At 41.3% G+C, this 17,536-nt stretch overlaps 1 protein-coding gene across 3 annotated transcripts in view; it reads left to right on the top strand.

Moving 5' to 3' along the window:
- The window catches only part of PELI1 (pellino E3 ubiquitin protein ligase 1), a 52,204-nt gene that overhangs the window by 15,949 nt on the left and 18,719 nt on the right, over positions 1-17,536 (top strand). The window contains exon 1 of one of the 3 annotated variants that reach the window (XM_074989405.1): positions 11,255-11,297. The exons of the other annotated variants lie outside the window; for them this stretch is intronic. The gene's annotated coding sequence lies outside the window, so the exon portion shown is untranslated. Of the gene's footprint in view, positions 1-11,254; positions 11,298-17,536 lie in introns of those variants that run through there. 3 annotated transcript variants of the gene reach the window in all.

The following is a 17,536-nucleotide window of genomic DNA, read 5'->3' as shown; positions in this document are numbered from 1 at the left end:
GCCAGATAGTTGTCTCTCTCTCTCTCACAATGACTTAATTCCATTGAATTCAGTATTGTTAACTCTAGAATTACAGCAGGTTGCAGGGAGGGTAAGGACAAAACTTGGCCTGTAACTCCCTCCCTATTCCAGTCTGTTTTTGCTTGAGAATTTATGAGACAGTATCCCTAGAAATGTAGACCAGTCACTGGCTGGTTGCTTGGATTTAAAAGTTCCAAGTCTGTTTTTTCACACATGCAGTCCAAAACACCTCAACACTCCACTACATTACTCCACCAAGAAAAGCTGTTTCTCCAGCTCCTTCCATGGTTAGTCCAGCAACAGTGTTTGCTTTAACAAAGGCTTTATTTCTATTATTCATTTAAATAATAACTTTGACACATGTCAAAGAGTACCAGAAAAAAGGGACATTTAACTGCAGCATTTCTGTCTGTTCTCTTTTATAGAGTGAATAAACTTCTTGTAATGTGGCGCACACAGAAAATGTTCCATACATTCACATTTTGATTGGAAGTAACTATTCCAAAAGGCTGGAGTTCTTTGTAAGCATGTTATTTTGGCAACATATTAATTGTGTAAAACTCTTCTTTGCTTTAGTGGTAGGAAAAAGGAAATCATACTGCTACTAGTTCCCAAAGGTGCCTTTTTGTGATCCTTGATGTCTATCAGCTGTGCCATGAATGAGGATTTTAAAATTAAATGTTTGATGTCTCTCTGTATTTATCTGTATAACTACAGTTGATTGATTTTGGTAAGGCTCATTCCGTGGCTAGGTCTACACAACTACTTACTTTGGTACGTATTGTCTCTCTCAGGGTGTGAATAAGCCACCCTCCGAGTGACATAAGTTATGCTGACCTAAGCACTGATGTGGACAGTGCTGTGTCAAAGGCCAACATACCTACCATTTCCAAATAGGTGGATTTACTGTACGCAGGGCCTTTTTTGTGCCAGTACTCACCAGTACTGAATATTGGCGCTTCAGCAGCCCAACCATGGGATTGGCTGGGTGAGGAACAGGGGGAGCCAGCTGACTACTACTCCACTTCTTTTACAAAAAAAATAAAAGGCACTGATTATACCAATGGAAGAACATTCTTCCGTCACCATAGAGCATCATCAAATGCACTACAGGGCAGCTACACCCAGATAGCATGTCTGAAGACTGTCTAATTCTTGATCTTCCCCCCAACCCCTCCACTCTCTGATTTGCTCACCTTGATTATCTTTCTGATTTGTCCTCCTTGCTTACTGTTTTTGGTTCTCTGTGCCTTAAATATTGAGTCTGTTCTGGTCTGGCTATGGTCTGAAGAAGTGGGTCTGTCCCACAAAAGCTCACCTAAAAAACTAGCAAAATAGTCTTTAAAGTGCTACTTGACTGCTTTTTGTTTTGATACCCTTGTACCTGTATATTTGTCCAGTGAGGGGAAAAAGTACATCTAATTTTTTCACAAGGAGCTATAGTCATGGTAGGCTTTTCTTTCTTTCCTTGATACCTAGCACAAATTGTATACAACTACCTTGCATTGGGATATAGCGAATGAAACAAATGGTGCCATTTTTAGAGGAGACTATCAGAGAAATTGGCACTTAATTTTCATATTGTAAAAAGTTGCAGTGAGCATTTCCTTTCACAGCTGGCTCATTGGAACATGGATTGCAAAGTGTCCAGAATCTTGACTACACTTTCTTTTCCATATTGCTGAATCAGATTGCTAGATAGATATGGAGCAACGTTCTTGGGAGGCAGGTGTCAGTATGGAAAACATTGAGAGCGCTCTTCATATATTGAACGGATTCTAGGCCAATCAGGCAAGTATAAATCTGGAATTATTCCACTAACAGATTGATCTATTAAGGCCCCAGTCCTGCAAGCATGCATGGAGTATTGAAAGTTATTTATTAAAGTTCAGCACACATGCATATGTATTTGCAGCATCAGGACCTAACTGAAAGGACTTTTTTGGCATGAGTAAGAAGTCAGATGTAGGATTGCTCAAAGTCTCTCTTCCCTCTAGAATTAGTCTTAATTTCAGACTGATTGTAATGGTCAAACTAGTTTTTGAACCAAGCCTTTGTGCAAACTGCCATTTTTGTGCATTGTGGGTAGAATGTTTATACCATATCTTTCAGGTATTACAGTTTGGTGTGAAACAATTGAGTGACTCTGGGTTCTTGTTTGATGGGTGGGGGGTCTGATATAGAGAGGGAGGGGTTGTTTGTGTGTGAAGCCCTGGGTTTGGCAATTCTGTTAAGCCCTTTTTCTGATCCCTTTTACTTCAGATTTACAGCCATGAATGACAAACCTTAAATGTTGTCACCCCTATTTGCACCAGTGGAACTAAAACCAAATTTGGCTGTAAGGGTCATTACTAGCACCAAATGTCTCACTGGACATTTAATACCCAACCTGACAATGCTGCCTACCTAGTGGTTCTGTAACTTTTTCCACATTGTGGAGTACTTCCTAGATGTATATCGTTTGTGGACTGTCCTCGTGTGTCATCCTAAACTGGTCCCACATCTTTCTTCTGGGATCTTGGGATTAAGGAGATAAACTTGGATTAATGTGAATATGTTTACTGTACTGCATTTCCCCTGGTAACTTGCAGTCCGTACTGGTCTTGTCTCTTTGGATAAAGCAGCAGTTCAATTCTGCTTTTGTTTTTCTATGTCTGCAGTTTGCGTCTGTATACTGATGTGTACACAAGAAAAGCAGCAAAGACAGGAACAGTCAGAAAGGGTGCAGAGGTGCTGTATAATTGCTTTGGTCTTTACAAGCCTTTGGGGAAACAGGAATCCTGGACTTGACTCCAACTATGGGGAAACACCCTGTTTGAGGACTTTACAATTTCTTTTCCATTGTTATAAAAGCAGCTCAGTGGTGGATTCCTCTTGTTCCATGGACACTGCTTTGAGAGCTGTTTGTTTGTTTTTTTTAATCATTCTCCAGAGTGAGTTTTCTGAGTCAATGGGATGTTGGGAAATTGCTCTGGTTATTACTAGTGTTCAAACAAAGCATCTTGAAGTGGGGAGTACAGGGCAATGCTACGTTGAGCTCTAATTGAGTTATAGTATTTGAAAATTTTTCCCCAGTTCTTCTTATGAAGAGTGGAGGTGGAGAGAGTTGCAAACCTGAGTGTCATTTTAGTCTGTCACATTTTTTGCAACAAAGGCTTTGTATACCCACAAGTTTACTGGTATAGGTAGTGGTACAGTTATATTTGAACAGGTGCCCATACAGGAAGGGAAATAAACCACATCAGCATAGAGGATCTTTGTATCAGGATAACAGCATCAACGTCAGTTGTACCATTTAAAGTCTGATCCTAAACAAAATGTTTTATGAACACACTGTGTGTAGCTGAGGCCTCAGTAGGAATGGTTCTTATCCCTTTCTGGTTTTACCCTCCTGCTATTACTTAAAACTGCTCTGCTGCACTTTTTTTCAAACTTTCTCTCATGGTCAGTAGTGCTTTATTCTTTTTATTGCCAGTTCAGTAGTTGATGAAAGTGGTGAACCAAAAGTACTAGACAATACCTATCCTCACAGGCAGGCCCTCTACAAATGTCCCCAGGCAAGTGTGATAATATCTTCTATTCAAGTCTCTGCTACAGATGACAAAGAAATTACCAGTTTTTTAATGCATGGCTTGATGTCAGGGCTCAAAGCCTGTTGTGGACTTAACACACGTCACATTTAGCTCCCCTACACGTGGTCTTTGTGGTCTGCAATGCTGCATTTGTACTGTCTGTTGGTGTTTAAGTCTGTATTACTGGGCTTCTCGTGGAAGAATCAACTCGATTCAAAAGTAATGAATGGCTTCAGAAATAAGGCAACTGTGGCCATACTGCCAAGCCAGGGATTTTCTCTTTTCTGTTTTAGTGGAGAGATGTATGTAACTTTATATTTTTATATAATATATTTTTATTGCCAGTGCTAATGCAGTCAGCTCTGAGTAAAGTGACATGCTGAAGAGGACTCCCTGGCATCCCTTACTAAAACTCGCCAAATGTCAGGAAGGGTTGTGGTGGCTTCCTTGACTAGGGTGGTACTTCATTCACTCTGCATACTGCTTAAAGAGAGCTACCGTAGTCATAGTAATGACCTACCTGACAACAAATTTCAACTTTGGGTTGTTTGCATTCACTGTATAAACTGATACTGTCTTTTTTTGAAGTAGCGGTTTTGAGTAGTTTATAGAAAATTTAGGCCTTTTTTTAAAAGGGCAAATTGTTTGTATTTTCTGTTGAGCACTCCTCACCCCCAAATTGGTACTGGTGGGTCTTGCTTGCTAGCCAGGTCCCTGCTCACCAGCTGTTTGCCTACCAGCAGCAAGTGGGAGGATCAAGTTATCTGAGTGAGCTGGGTATACAAGGCTAGTGGGTAGGGCAAAGCTGCAGTGTGTGAGGGTCAACTTCTCTCCTGCTGGAATGTCAGCACAACCCTCAACTGTGTGCCAGATCTCAGCCAGCAGAGTCGTCTTTTCCCTTCTCCACCCCTCCTCCCCACCCCAATTTCAAGCTGACACTGGCTGTGCTTTGTGACCACTGGTGAGTGCATATAAGCACCAGACAGTAACGGGTTGGTTATGTGTCAGCTCTGCTGCCCACATTTGGCCCTTTATATGTTTCCCCCTGTGGGTGTCTTCTCCCTGCTTTGCTCCTTCAGTCTCCCCCCAGCCCTCTACTTTAGTACTTCTCCATATCTGTCCAGGGTGCAGGGGGTGTCTCGCTCACTATTATACAGAGAATCAACCCATGCCAGAGTGCTCAGCTCCCTAACATCCTGGCTGACAGGGTACTTCCTTCCCCCATTGTGTCTGGCTAGTTTACTGCCACAGGAAAGCCCAAGACTTTTATTGGCCCGATGTGCTGACCAGGGGGAGCCAGGTGTGTGTTAAAGTCCTGCACTATGTCAGCGCAAGGAAACTTCTTCCCCTCAGCCTGCTATGAAGTGGCAGGGGATGAAGTGATTTCCAGCCTGTCTGAGCCCTGATGCTGTAGGTTCCACAGTAGCCCATGAGCAGAAGCCTAGCCCCTTCTTCACCAGTGGTGTCCCTCATTCCTCCTGCAATGCATCCTCTGCTGCTGAACCATTTTCTTGGATGGGTTTGCTGAGGCTCCTGCAGTCAGGTTCCCTGGGCTCTTTTGCACAAAAGAGTCATAGTGCTTCATCCCTTCCTGCATTTAGTGTAGTCTGGGGACAGGAGGTAGCTGACTTATGTTGGTGGCCGGCAGCAGCTTTGAGGTGTCAGCTGTTTTTCAATAGTGTGGACAGGAAGCAGCAAAATACTTACTCCTCCACTCCTGCAGCTGGACACCGCTCTTGTCCCTTCCTGTCCACCAAGTGTTGAAAGATGTATTCTGGTGTAAACATTATGGCAAGTATCAGAAACAGCAGCAAGGGCATGTGACCCTTCATGGTGCACCTTTCCTCTCTCCCTCCCCCTCCACAACATGTTGCTTTGGGAGAGATGGTCTTATCCCAATGCCCAGCCAGGCATGGAGGATGGAGAGCACTGTCCAGGGAGGTTCAGGTCTGTCTCTCGCTTGCACACATGCACTGAGAGCAAGAGTAATGTTAGAATTAGTAGTGTAGATCATTTCTCCCAGTGTGAACCTGGAAGCCCTAAATATAAATAAGTATAGAAAAAGAGATACACTCATTCCTCACTATACAAGCACTATTGGTTCCCAATTTTTCTGCTCGTAGGCAAAAAACTTGTAAGGGGAACACTAAATTCCCACTAAAATATGTGTGAAAGTCTCTGGTTCCTAGTGCTCCTAATTGGGGGAAGGAGTGGCAGCATGCAGCTTGAAAAGTGAATCTTTGGCGGGGGGGGCGGTGTTGGAAAGGGCGCAGTGCCTGGGGGGTTCGGCCTGGGCCTAGGTGCATGTTGGGAGCAGGCAGGGCTGGGGGGTGTGCAGGGAGTTGTGGGCCAGGGGTGTTGAAAGAAGGCTGGGTGGGGCTGAAGGTTCCCTGTGCCCTGGCCAGGGACCCCACAGCTGCTCATATAAGCGGGGGAGGTTCACTCTTTTAGTGAACAAAGGTATATTTTTATGTATGTATGTCCCTCTTTTTTGTGAGTACTCATAACTTGTAAGTAAGTACTTGTTAAACTCGTACACGTAAGTACTTGTTAAACGAGGGATGAGTGTATTGTGTAGTTTGAACATGGACTCACTCATCTTCATGTTAGTTTGAATCGCTGTGCTGCATAGTTCTTATTGATTGCCATTGAACTTGCTTGAATATGAGTAATTTTATCAGCTGTCCCGTATTCAGCATAAGGAATAGGACTGCTGTAATGATTTGGGGTGGGCGGAGAATGCTCAAACCAATGAGCTTTAGCCTGCTAAGCACAGGGTTGTGAATTCAATGCTTGAGGAGGCCATGTAGGGGTCTGGGGCAAGCAGATTAAAAAAAATTGTCAGGTATGGTGCTTGGCCCTGCTGAGAGGGCAGGGGACTGGACTTGATGACCTCTTGAGGTCTCTTCCAGTTCTGTCGGTTATGTGTATGTAACACCACTATATACATTCGTGGTACAAGTGCCCTTACAGTTCTGATTGCCCCATATCAGAAGAGGTTTATTAGAAATGGAAGAGTTGTAGGGAAGGATACAAAAGTTAGGAGAGACTTCAGCATAAGGAGAGATTTAAAAGGATGGACTGCTCAGGTTGGAAAAGAGATGATAGGGGATGTGATGAAGGTCTAGGAATAATTAATGGTGTGTAGAAGATGAGTAAAGGAGTGTTCACTACCTCCCGCCCCCAGCAGAAGCCTTCCTAGGATATGGACTTCTGTCAACAGCAAAGAGGGGAACATGTTAGAGCAAACCTTTGTGCTACCAATATTTTAACACCACTGGACCAAATGCAGTGTTGGCTGATGTTGCGCAAACTCCACTACAATGAAATTGAATCCTAGCATGTAATATGCCTTACCCTCACTTTAAGACTGATACAGGTGGACTGTGGTACAAGTGAATATACACCGGGGCTGGTGAACTTAGCCATGTTGTGACTTAAAATCATGTCTCGGTGGGTTTATAGCTTAGTGAATTAGACTTAGCAAAATAAGATACCCCATTTGAGTTGTATTTTTGGATAATATGGATTTTTATTTTAAGCATTTTTCTAGTTTTATCTATGTAAACTTTCACAGTTATGCAAAATTATGATGTGGGGCTGGATCAGAGTATAATTATTTAAGGACAGTAGAAACTAAGATGTAAAAAGTTAAAATTTTATAAAAGTTAGCACACAGTGTCAACATCACATGTCAAACAGTACTAAGTAAATACCCTTTAATCAATTTGGTTCTCAGGCAGTGGGTTTTTCCTGTGTTTTGATGTGTATATAGATTATTAGAGATGGAAATATTTGTCTATTGATCAATATTTACCAGTTAAAAATCTAATCCTTCCAAGCTTGAATATTCTCTAGGACCTGACCTGAAAACTTACTATGGGCAACATAATCTGTCGCCGATTAAAGGGATGGTGCAGAGAGTCATGTACTAGATGATTAAAAGATACTTTGATCACTGTAACACCTTTTTTATTCTGAGGGCAAGGTGAGGTAGAAGAATTATTTCAACAAACTCCTTCTGAGTTAGGTTCTTCGCTGGGGTTACATTTACAACAAGGTCAGCAAGTCTCATGAAAAGGGCTGAATTAAAAATCCGAGTTCTTAAAATTTTTTGGTATTTAAGCCAAATCTTGGAATCTCCACTAAAGCAAAACTCATAGTGAGTTCAGTGGACTGAGTGGGACTTCAGGAATCTTCAATTGGTGTCCCCCTCGGTGTTCCTCTCTGGGTGTCACTCAGAGATTGTTCTATAGACATGGTTTTCCACACCGCACATGGCACAGTAGCACCTCATTCTACTTGGGGCACGTGCAGCCTTCAGTTCCTTCTCTACCGTGCTCTCCTACACACAGAGCTTTGTGCCCTCTCTCTCTCTCTCTCTTTCTTTCACTGAAAAACAAAAGACATTTGCTTGTTTGTTCTTCCATTGTCCAAGTTACCTTTCCTGTTTAAAGTTCGAAATAAAAGGTTTGGTAGGCTTATTGTTAGGGTCAGTTACTCTGTCATCGCCATGCTGAGTTTTCTTGGCTTCAGGTGTTGTGCAACATGCAGTGAAGCCATCCTGGTCTCTGATAGCCACACATCTTGCATTAAGTGCCTCAGTGAGGGTCACCAGTCCCAGTCCTGCACCATCACCAAATGTGTTTTGACAGGTCTGCAAAACACACTTTTCTGTCAGTACATCCTCTGGTCCCCATCTGGGACCATAACCCTGTACTTGGCTGTCTCATGAAGCTTCCCTTTTAACTCCTGGTGACATGTTCCTGGCTCCATCTGTCAATGAAGGTCTCGTTTTTTGTGGCCATGTCAGTCAGGAGGGTCAAGGAGCTTGCGGCTCTGATGACTGAACCTCCTTAAATGATGATTACTAAGGATAGAGTCACTTCACCCTCATTCTAAGTTCTACCCTAAGATCCCCTCTCCATTTCATATCAATGAACTTATCCATGTACCTGCATTCTTCCCAAAGCTGCACTCTGATCCTGTGCCTGTGGTATGACACACTTTGGACATTGATGTAGAAGGCCAATGCCCAATCAATCACATGAAGCCTTGGCACAAGTCTCCTAGGCTCTTCCTATTCTTTTGAGGAGTGATTCAAGGGCTATCCTATTTCATCTCAGCTGCTGTCCAGGTGGGTTTCCACCTGTATTCACACCGGTTACGCTCTTCACCAGAAAGACCTTCCGAGTGCTGTCACCACCCAGTCTATCAGGGCTGTATCTTCCACCATCACCTTTTCCAAGAATGTACCCCTTATGCACATACGCGAGGCAGCAACATGGTCTTCAAGCAGTACCTTTTGCATAGCACTATAGTCTTGTCTTATCTTCAATTGCTTCCTTCGTTCAAGTGGGATAAACAATTCTGTTGACTATAATCATTACTGGGCCTCAGACTCACCTCCAGAGAGTAACTACTACTTTACAGTCACCCCCGGGGATGCTACTCAAAGAAGAGGAAGTTACTCACCTTGTGCAGTGATGATGATTCTTCAAGATATTTCCCTGTGGGTGCTCCACTGCCTTCCCTTGCCTTGGAGCGTCCTGCCCTGTTTGCTAGGGTAGAGAGAGAACTGAGGGACACCTGCTGTGCGCACACTGGGCAGAACAAGAAAGTGACAGAGGAAACCACATCTGTAGAAGAATCTACAAGCGCCAGTGCGGGGGGACGCCAGCATCAAGTGGAGCACCTGCAGGGGACACATCTCAAAGAACCATCCTTACTGCACAAGGTGAGTAACTTCCTCTTCTCTTTGAATATAATGTGTGTTAAATGGCTTTTGAAATTGCTATGGGCTAAATTTGGTTCTCACTTTGGATTTATGCAGTGTAATTCCATTGACTTCAGTGGAGATACTTTATAATTTGAGCAATATTTGGCCTTCATTTCCTTTTGTTAGAAAAAGAGTGCTCTAATATAGTGGACTTCAACATGACTGTGCATGCCTGCCTAAATGTCCCTCCATCTTAACATTCTGTACCGAGTATTTTGTCTGACTTGTTTCCTCACCCACACATCCATGAAGGCAAGTGAAGGAACAGCTGTGAGAAGTGGATTTTGAGAACATGGTTATTTTAAAAAATTCCTATTTTGGGGAAAAAAAAAATTCACTTGATTTTGCATTATTCCACTGTAAAATGGAGTATTTGCCCATCGAATATTGATGGGTTGTTTTTTGTCAGCTTCTGGGATAAGTCTCGATTTGTACCTTAGTGGTTGGTGACTTGAATTACATACTTTCATGATTAGGTTTCATATTTTTCTCGCATTGACTGTAATTGGAAATGGAGAAGGACTGAGGTTTGATCGGCATACGGGTGAAGGGGGATCTTGCGTGGGGCCAGTACTGTCTCCTCACTTGGTTGCTGCCTCTTGGTTTCTGGCATCAAGTGAAGAGGAAGGATCAGCAAGAGAAGAAAATCTTCTCTCTACTTGGCAAGCACCAATGTACTGTTGGTGGCTAAGAGAATGCGTTGCCTGAGGAATCGCTGCTGGATGCATGAGATCCTACCAGGATGTGGCCCAGCATGATCAGGGTGGTGTGTATAATGAGAGAGACTGGTCACTGGGCACCCCCCCACCCCTGATTAAAAGTTCACAGTAGTAGAAAAACATGTATTGTGAAGTTCAGCTTGAAATCTCCAATTCAGTTGTAAAAGTGCATGAAAAGTTCCTGATTGTTTTCTCCCAGGATTGGATTCTGTTCCCATAGCTGTTAGGTGCTAACAGATTTGAGCCCTTTCACAAATGGTATTTTTGTGCTAATTTTTCACCCTGAGTGGATATTACTGCAGAAAAGCTTGAACTATTAAAAATTAAATCTATATTACTTAATTTCAATTTACAGCTGAGAAGACTGGATTTATTTTTGTCCTGCATATACAGTATATTTAGGGATTAGAATCCCACTGAAGGTTTTTTGCTCCTGTTAGCAATTTTCTTATGTTTGAATAAGGTCAGGGCTGTGAGAAGTTCCTCTTCCCTTGTGTGATGTAATCAAGATGACCCTAAACCCAGATAAGATGCTGCTAGATAGACAAAAGATTTTTGTCCATTGACCTAGCTACTGCCTGAGAGGTGCCTTTACTATAGCAGTGGAGAAACTCGTTCCATAGCTGTTGCACCTACACCACCATGGCGCAGCTGCTGTTTCTGATGTAGCTGTACACTGAGGAGATTCCCCTGTTGCTGTCTTAGTAGCAACTGTATTAGGGAACTCTTTTTCTTTTTTTTTAATGTGAGGTTTTGTTTTTTGCACATCCCACAATATATTCTGTATCAGTACAGTTACATAAGACTGACAAGATATAGAACAATCTCTCTGAAATGCTAATCTAGAAGAATTGCTAAGGCTTGTGTTGAAAACTGATATTATACACCCCTACTTCCTTTTCTTCCTTTTGGGGCCACTAATTAATCTGTAGAGGGGTATGTGAGTTCTGATTTCCACCAATAGCGTGTCGTGCAGTGGAGTGTTCTAGCTTGCGTAACAGAGTCAGCCCCCGTTTCAGTCAGCATGCATTACCAAGTGCTTAAGTAAATGAACACAGACTGCAGGCAGTCAGAGCCTGAGTGTTGCTGAGGTTTGAAGGATATTCTTGAACTTTAGACTTCCAAATTTTCATGAAAAGTGGCTTTTTTCCTATCTTGTTCCTCTTGTTTACCGTGTGGAAATACAGGAAGAGTAAAGAGGTGCTGGTAAGTGTCTGGGTGTAGTATATTTTGCTTGAATATGATGATTCTGTCTTGTAAAAGAAACCTTATGTTCAACAAGATTCACAAGTAAGTGTTTCCTTTGAGAGTATCAGCTGGATAGTAATTCAAAGCATCTTATCTGACAGGTTTTTTGTATGAATTGGACAGAGGACATCTGAGGTAACCATTTGGTTGGTGTTTTTGTAGGCTTGTCCCCTACCCAAAATAAGAAGAGACTTTCACAGTGTAGCCTGTGCACTACAAGTCTTGTTTTGAAAATTAGCTTAAGATGATTTTGGGACATCTTGCTCTTCAGCCTAGAAATGGCAAGTGGCGGAAACAGTTGGTATTAACTAAATGACTGTAAAAGGAAGTCTGACCAAAGTCTGAATATTTAGCTGCTTTATCCTGTGCATTGATCTAACCAATAGTTTAAACATTATTATATCTACACCTTTTTAAATTAATAGTACAGTGCTGTGAATATGCATTATTATCTAAACAACAGTCTTGTGTTGCCATGTTAATCATAACTCAGAAAGCTTGTGGAAATGTTAAAGCTTTTTGGTCCAAATCTTCAGAACAAGCTTTCCTGCCCCATCTATTTAAGCCAAGATTCCTCACTGTATTTAGTCACAATAACAATAGACATATCCATGCAAATACTTTGTTTCTGGAAGAATATGTAAGTTTAATCTTTTGGCAAGTGTCTTAATGAACATGGCCAAAAATCTTTTTATTATAAGACTTCTGCTAGTCACGCACAAACTGAATTTTTTTTTTTTCAGGTGATCTACTTACATTCCCAATATGCTTTTTCTCTTGCCTCGGTACAGAGGCCTTAAAGGTTATAAAGGGCACTAGCTTATTATAGAACTCTTGCTGGTCTCGATATGTTGGAGAACCAATTACTAATGGTCCATGTTTTTGCAAGTGGAAAAGTTCATCATTTTAGCTGATTGCTTTCTGCTTAGAGAGAGGATATGTTAATGAAAAGGGAGAAGTGTCTGTATAAAAGTGCACCTGGTATGTTAACTGCTTTTTTAAAAAGCGCTCACATATGATCATATATTTATGTAGTACTTTCATAACAATAAGTCTAACTGATGCAAAGGTAAGATCTTCCCATTTTTTGAAGTTGAGTTAAATTACAGGTGCAGCTTATGAATAATTTTTATTTTTGTAATCCCATTGATCTCAGTTCATCTGAATAAGGTTTACAGTACTTAACTTCTGCACAAAGCCCACAAACTGGCTATGGAGCTTTTTCTGCAGTCATGTGGTTTGTCATTAGTTTATCTTGAGACTTGGGCCATGTCTACACTGGTGAGCATATAGTGGCATAGCTATACTGAGGCAACTGTGTCACTGTAAGACTGTTCATTTAGCTGCTCTGTGGTGCCACGAACATATTCTGCAGAATACTCTCCTGTCAGTATAATATCATTTCCATGAGTTCTTCCATTGACATAGATGTCCACATCAGTGCTTCTCTGGATATAACTTATGTCACTCAGCTGTTTTGACACTAAAGTTATACCAACAAAAGTCATAATGTAGACACAAGACAGTTTGGGGCAACCACCACAGGCCCTATGCTGTGCAGGGCTCTGGACTTAAGAGGGCATGGGGGGGTCAGTGGTAGCCCAGGGGATTAGCAGAGGTCCTGGTGCCAGCAGCAGGGGTTGGGCCTGCTGCTGCAATTACTGGTGGTGGTAAGTGGAGCAGTTTGGCCCCAGCCCACTCCACTCTGCTGGCTCCTAGTGCTGGTTTGGGAAAGTGAGGGGATGGAGTGGGGGCAGAACTGGGGGAAGGGGAGATCCTGGGTAGAGTGGGGGGATGTGCCAGGCCTTGGCTGCCCCTAGGAGTGTTCCTGAGTATGAACATAATTTTATTTTGTGGTGGATGTGATCATGCATCTTGAGAGTGGCTAAGACCTTTCCTAATTAATGAGGTTAGATGGCAATATCCAATTGGCAGCTTTAAAATAGTCACTGTGTGCTAATAGATAATGTTCTCAGCTTCCCACACAGTGTCTCTGAATTACATCACTTATCGTGGGAGGACATCATGGCTTCCTCAGAGGAAGATCAGCTGTTACTTTTCATAAGAGGAAAACATGCTAGATTTTTAAAATATCGCAGGAACTATTATGTAACTTCTTCCCCCTCCACATTTAGGGTTCTCATAGCTTACCTGATTCTAATCTCATTAGTGTAAATTCAGAGTAATGTTGGTATGGTTGTGATCAGAATCTGGCTTGATGTGTTTAACCATCTTTCTTCCATCTTTTTTGAAAAGGAATATTTTTGACTTGTGCATCTCATTAAGCAAGGTGCAGAATTTAACTAGTTTATAATTCATATCTGTTTGTGTTTTGTTCACCAGACAGATGTTTCCCTATGTTTTCTCAAAGGGAATGTCTACACAATACCCAGCCCTCCTCTGAGCCTGCAGTACGAGTGAGAGATGGTCTGAGTCCTAATGTCTATACAGCAGATTTTAACCTTGTGGTCAGAGCCCCCTCCTCATTCCCATGTCCATGTCATGTGACCCAAGCCTGCAGATGACTTAATGCAGTGTAGGCATTCCCAAAGACACTGATGCATGTGAAGATGGGTTTATACAAATGGAACACAATTATGGGGCTATGGCACAAAATTGTTAACTGTGGGGAAAATAGCCATGTTTAAAAAAAAGTCAGATGTTCTGAGACCAAGTCAATAATTTTACTCTTACGTGCAAAATTTTTGTGTTTCAGCCTTCTGTACTATAGTAGTCTTGAAGGCTAACATCCTAATCTGTTTTATAAAGGATACGAGATTGTAGTGAAGAAACTCAGGGCAGAGAAGCTGGCAGATCTTGCTAATATGATGTGTTATGCTTGGTGGCCTGTGTAGGAAGGAGTATACACTGCCTGTTTGGCTTTTTTTTTTTTAAATTACTAAAATAAAATGTTTAAAATGTAACCATAATCCATCCTGTGTACACGAGATGATTTAAGCTTGTTTGCAGACTGAAGTGGGAAGGGAATATGTAGTACGGACTTTGAGAGGATTAACTATTTGAAGGAAAGACTACACTTCAAGCGTACACTGAACTGTGGAGTTGTTTTGGGTACTGAAAAAAAATCAACATGTCTATAGTTGGAAGAATGAAATACATTACTTAAACAGTAAAATCATGCAATTAATATTGTCACTTAACACTCTATAGTTATTCCCAAACTACCCAATACAAAAGGATGTGAGTTAAAAACATTATCAACCTCAGCTGTAAAGCAGAATGTAACTTTAATACCAAATGCAATACAAAGGTCAAACTAAAATTCAGGTTATATGTGTGCATAAGTTTTTTCATTTGGAAGAAAAGAAACAAAACATCTAAAATAAACTATTGGTATAATAACTGTGTGTGCGCAAGAGGATGGTATTTGTTATGTACGCTGAGACAAATAATTTTAAGTAAAGACAATACTGATCAATATAATAAGCATTCAGGAAAGTTATGAGCATGAAAAAATTATTTAAGCTCAATATGCCTTTTTATATAGCATTCCCACTGGACATTGTGCTTTACAGACACTGTTGCTGCCTCAAAAAGCTTTTGTAGTCTAGGGCCGGGGTGAGCAAACTTTTTATGCTGGGCCCCACTTCTCATCCTACAATTAGCAAAATATTCTCCTCCCCCCCACCCCGCCACCTGTCTAATTTCCTCATATGGAGGGCGGGGAGACTTTCAGCATGTATAAGAAAATGTCTGTAGAATGTAAAACTTTATTAATCTGTATATAATATACATGTGAACACATACATAAAGACACTAACATATATTTCAGCATTTTTAATGAGATCGATGAGCCTGAGACCCACCACCCAATTGTGCTGTGCCCCTCCCCCCTTTAAAACATTTCATGCCGCCTCCTCACCCCAAGGTGGTCCATCCACCACTTTGTGCACCTCTGGTTTAGGGGCCTCATTCTTCTGTCATTTATGTCAGTTTGGATAAGGAGTACTGGTACGGAGTTTTCATAAAGCTACAATGTTAAATAAGTCCATGATATTGCTTCATGAGGCAAAGTATAAAATGAAAAATCTGGGATATGTTTTTCAAATGAATACATGGGAACGTAGAAGGTAGTATGCCTTCTACAGTAAATGTACGCTGACAATCTCAGTACATGATCCTTTCTTTCATGTATGTGTGAGAGGATAACTTTCCTGTATACTGTTTCCTCCTCTCCAGCCCACACATTGTTTCTAGCAAATGGACTGAGGGCTTTCCCATCAATCCAGGAAGGCATGTAGTCTTCAGGGAATTTAAATTTTTCATTTCAGTAGGCCTGCTTAGCACTTTTTCTGCCTACTTCCGTATAGATTTCTCACTAAAAAAGCCTTTCTATTAAAAAGGTCAGTGATAGCGTAAGGAAAAAAATAACTTGGAATCTTAATCCAGGTACATGGGCAGGAGGAAAATAGCCAGTCCTTTTTAAATTCTGAAAACAGGATTGTGCTTCAGTGATTGAGCTGAGGACATGAGAGGAAACCCTATGAAGGAGAATTACTGGGGACAAATTGGAGTCTGTAGCCTACAAATTTCATGCAAGTGAGTAGTTCTGGTAAAGCCAATGGGACTTTCTATGAATGTAAAGTTCAACACGTGCTTAAGTATTTGGGAAATGGGGGCCTAATTTTGGGGGCAGAGTAATTGAACTTTACATTCATAGAAAGTCCCATTGGCATGTTTCCTCTCATTTGTTTAGAACAGGCAGTGGGATATGAAGGGGGGTACATGATTTCCAAGTAGTAAATTGACTGTTCTATGGAATGTACGGTGTTTTTGTCAATTGCAAGGTCAGTGGTGGTTGTTTCACCTTTTTAGTGGGTAGAGGTAAAGATTTAAAGCTCCTAGGTATAACATTAAGAGGAAAAATATTGCAATGCTTAGAGACATCAGTTAAAACATTCTGCTTCTGAATCAGCTTTTCTAAAGGAAACCTCTGTCAATGAATATATTGTGTGGTGTTTTTTTTAAATCACAGCATTTTAGAAAAGGCTAGTCTGGCATGAACTGCAGTTAGTAACAGCCCATAATGCCAGCTCTGTTTAGAAAATGATAGTTATTTACTACAAAGCGACCTTTTATTCCAGTATTTTTAGCTCACAGCAGAGTATTTAATGAATTCTCTGCTTGAGCTCATTGAGCTTGTCTATTTTTCCCCACAACATGTTGACCATCAAGGTACTGGCAGTTTAATTTGCCTTTCTGAAAGGTGAGTTTTGATTAGTTCTGTAGACTTCAGTAACTCCAGGTGCTGTGCACCAACTATTTTTCCCTCTGATGCCAGTAGAATGAACTACAAATCCTGCCTGAGACTTTAAGAATTATAGTAGCAGCCATAGGAAAGACTAATGTTTACATGGTCCCATTTAATCAGAAAATACTGAAGTAATCGCGTGGCTGAGAACTGGACATCAAAGTACACCAAGTAGAAAACCTCAAAGCTTGTTTTTACCTTCCCCCCCACCTCCCAAACAGAAGTTTTTTGTTTTCAAATAAAAACTGTCAACTATTACAGACTTCAACCAGCTCCTCTTCAAACCTTGAAAACATTTGTTTTATCATTTACCTTGCAGCCAAATTTTGCTCTTAGTATAAAGTAGTCAAGTGAAGTTATTACAGGTTTCCACTGGGGTTTGCTTTTTGCATATAAATTGCCTGTGCCGTAACATACAATACGTTGGTCCTTACATGGTTTGATGTATTCCTAAGTGCATGTGTGTCTAACAGAAGAGAAATAGAAATAACTCTCCCTATCCCTTAAGCCTGCACATACCAAAACAAAAAACCCAAAACCTATGGGAACAAAGTGGGTTCAGTAAGATTTGTAAGACTAACTTCTGAACATCCACAGAAATTCTGTCTCAGAAGTTGGTGTGATTAAAAGCTTTTATTTCACTCACCTTGTGTCTTATGTAGCTGTATTGGTGCCAGGACAACAACATTGCATCTGCAACATTAGTATCCACTTGTCACACAGCAAGTGACAAACATTTCCATGATTGAGATTAAGATATAAAAGAAAAAAAAAAAGAAAACTCTTAGGAAAGCTGTGTTGTCTTTTCTAGACTGCATTTAAAAATAGTCCATTTTTTGAACTTGAGTTTGACAGCTTTGGAGACACGAGGTCCTCAGTCTTTCCACAAAACAGATGCATCCTGGACAGTGGCAGTGAAAGCTAC

The sequence above is a fragment of the Carettochelys insculpta genome, chromosome 3 (genome assembly GCF_033958435.1).
Source record: "Carettochelys insculpta isolate YL-2023 chromosome 3, ASM3395843v1, whole genome shotgun sequence".
Taxonomy (NCBI): Eukaryota; Metazoa; Chordata; order Testudines; family Carettochelyidae; genus Carettochelys; species Carettochelys insculpta.
Note: the sequence above shows the minus strand (reverse complement) of the source record. Positions and strands in the feature narration are given on the sequence as shown.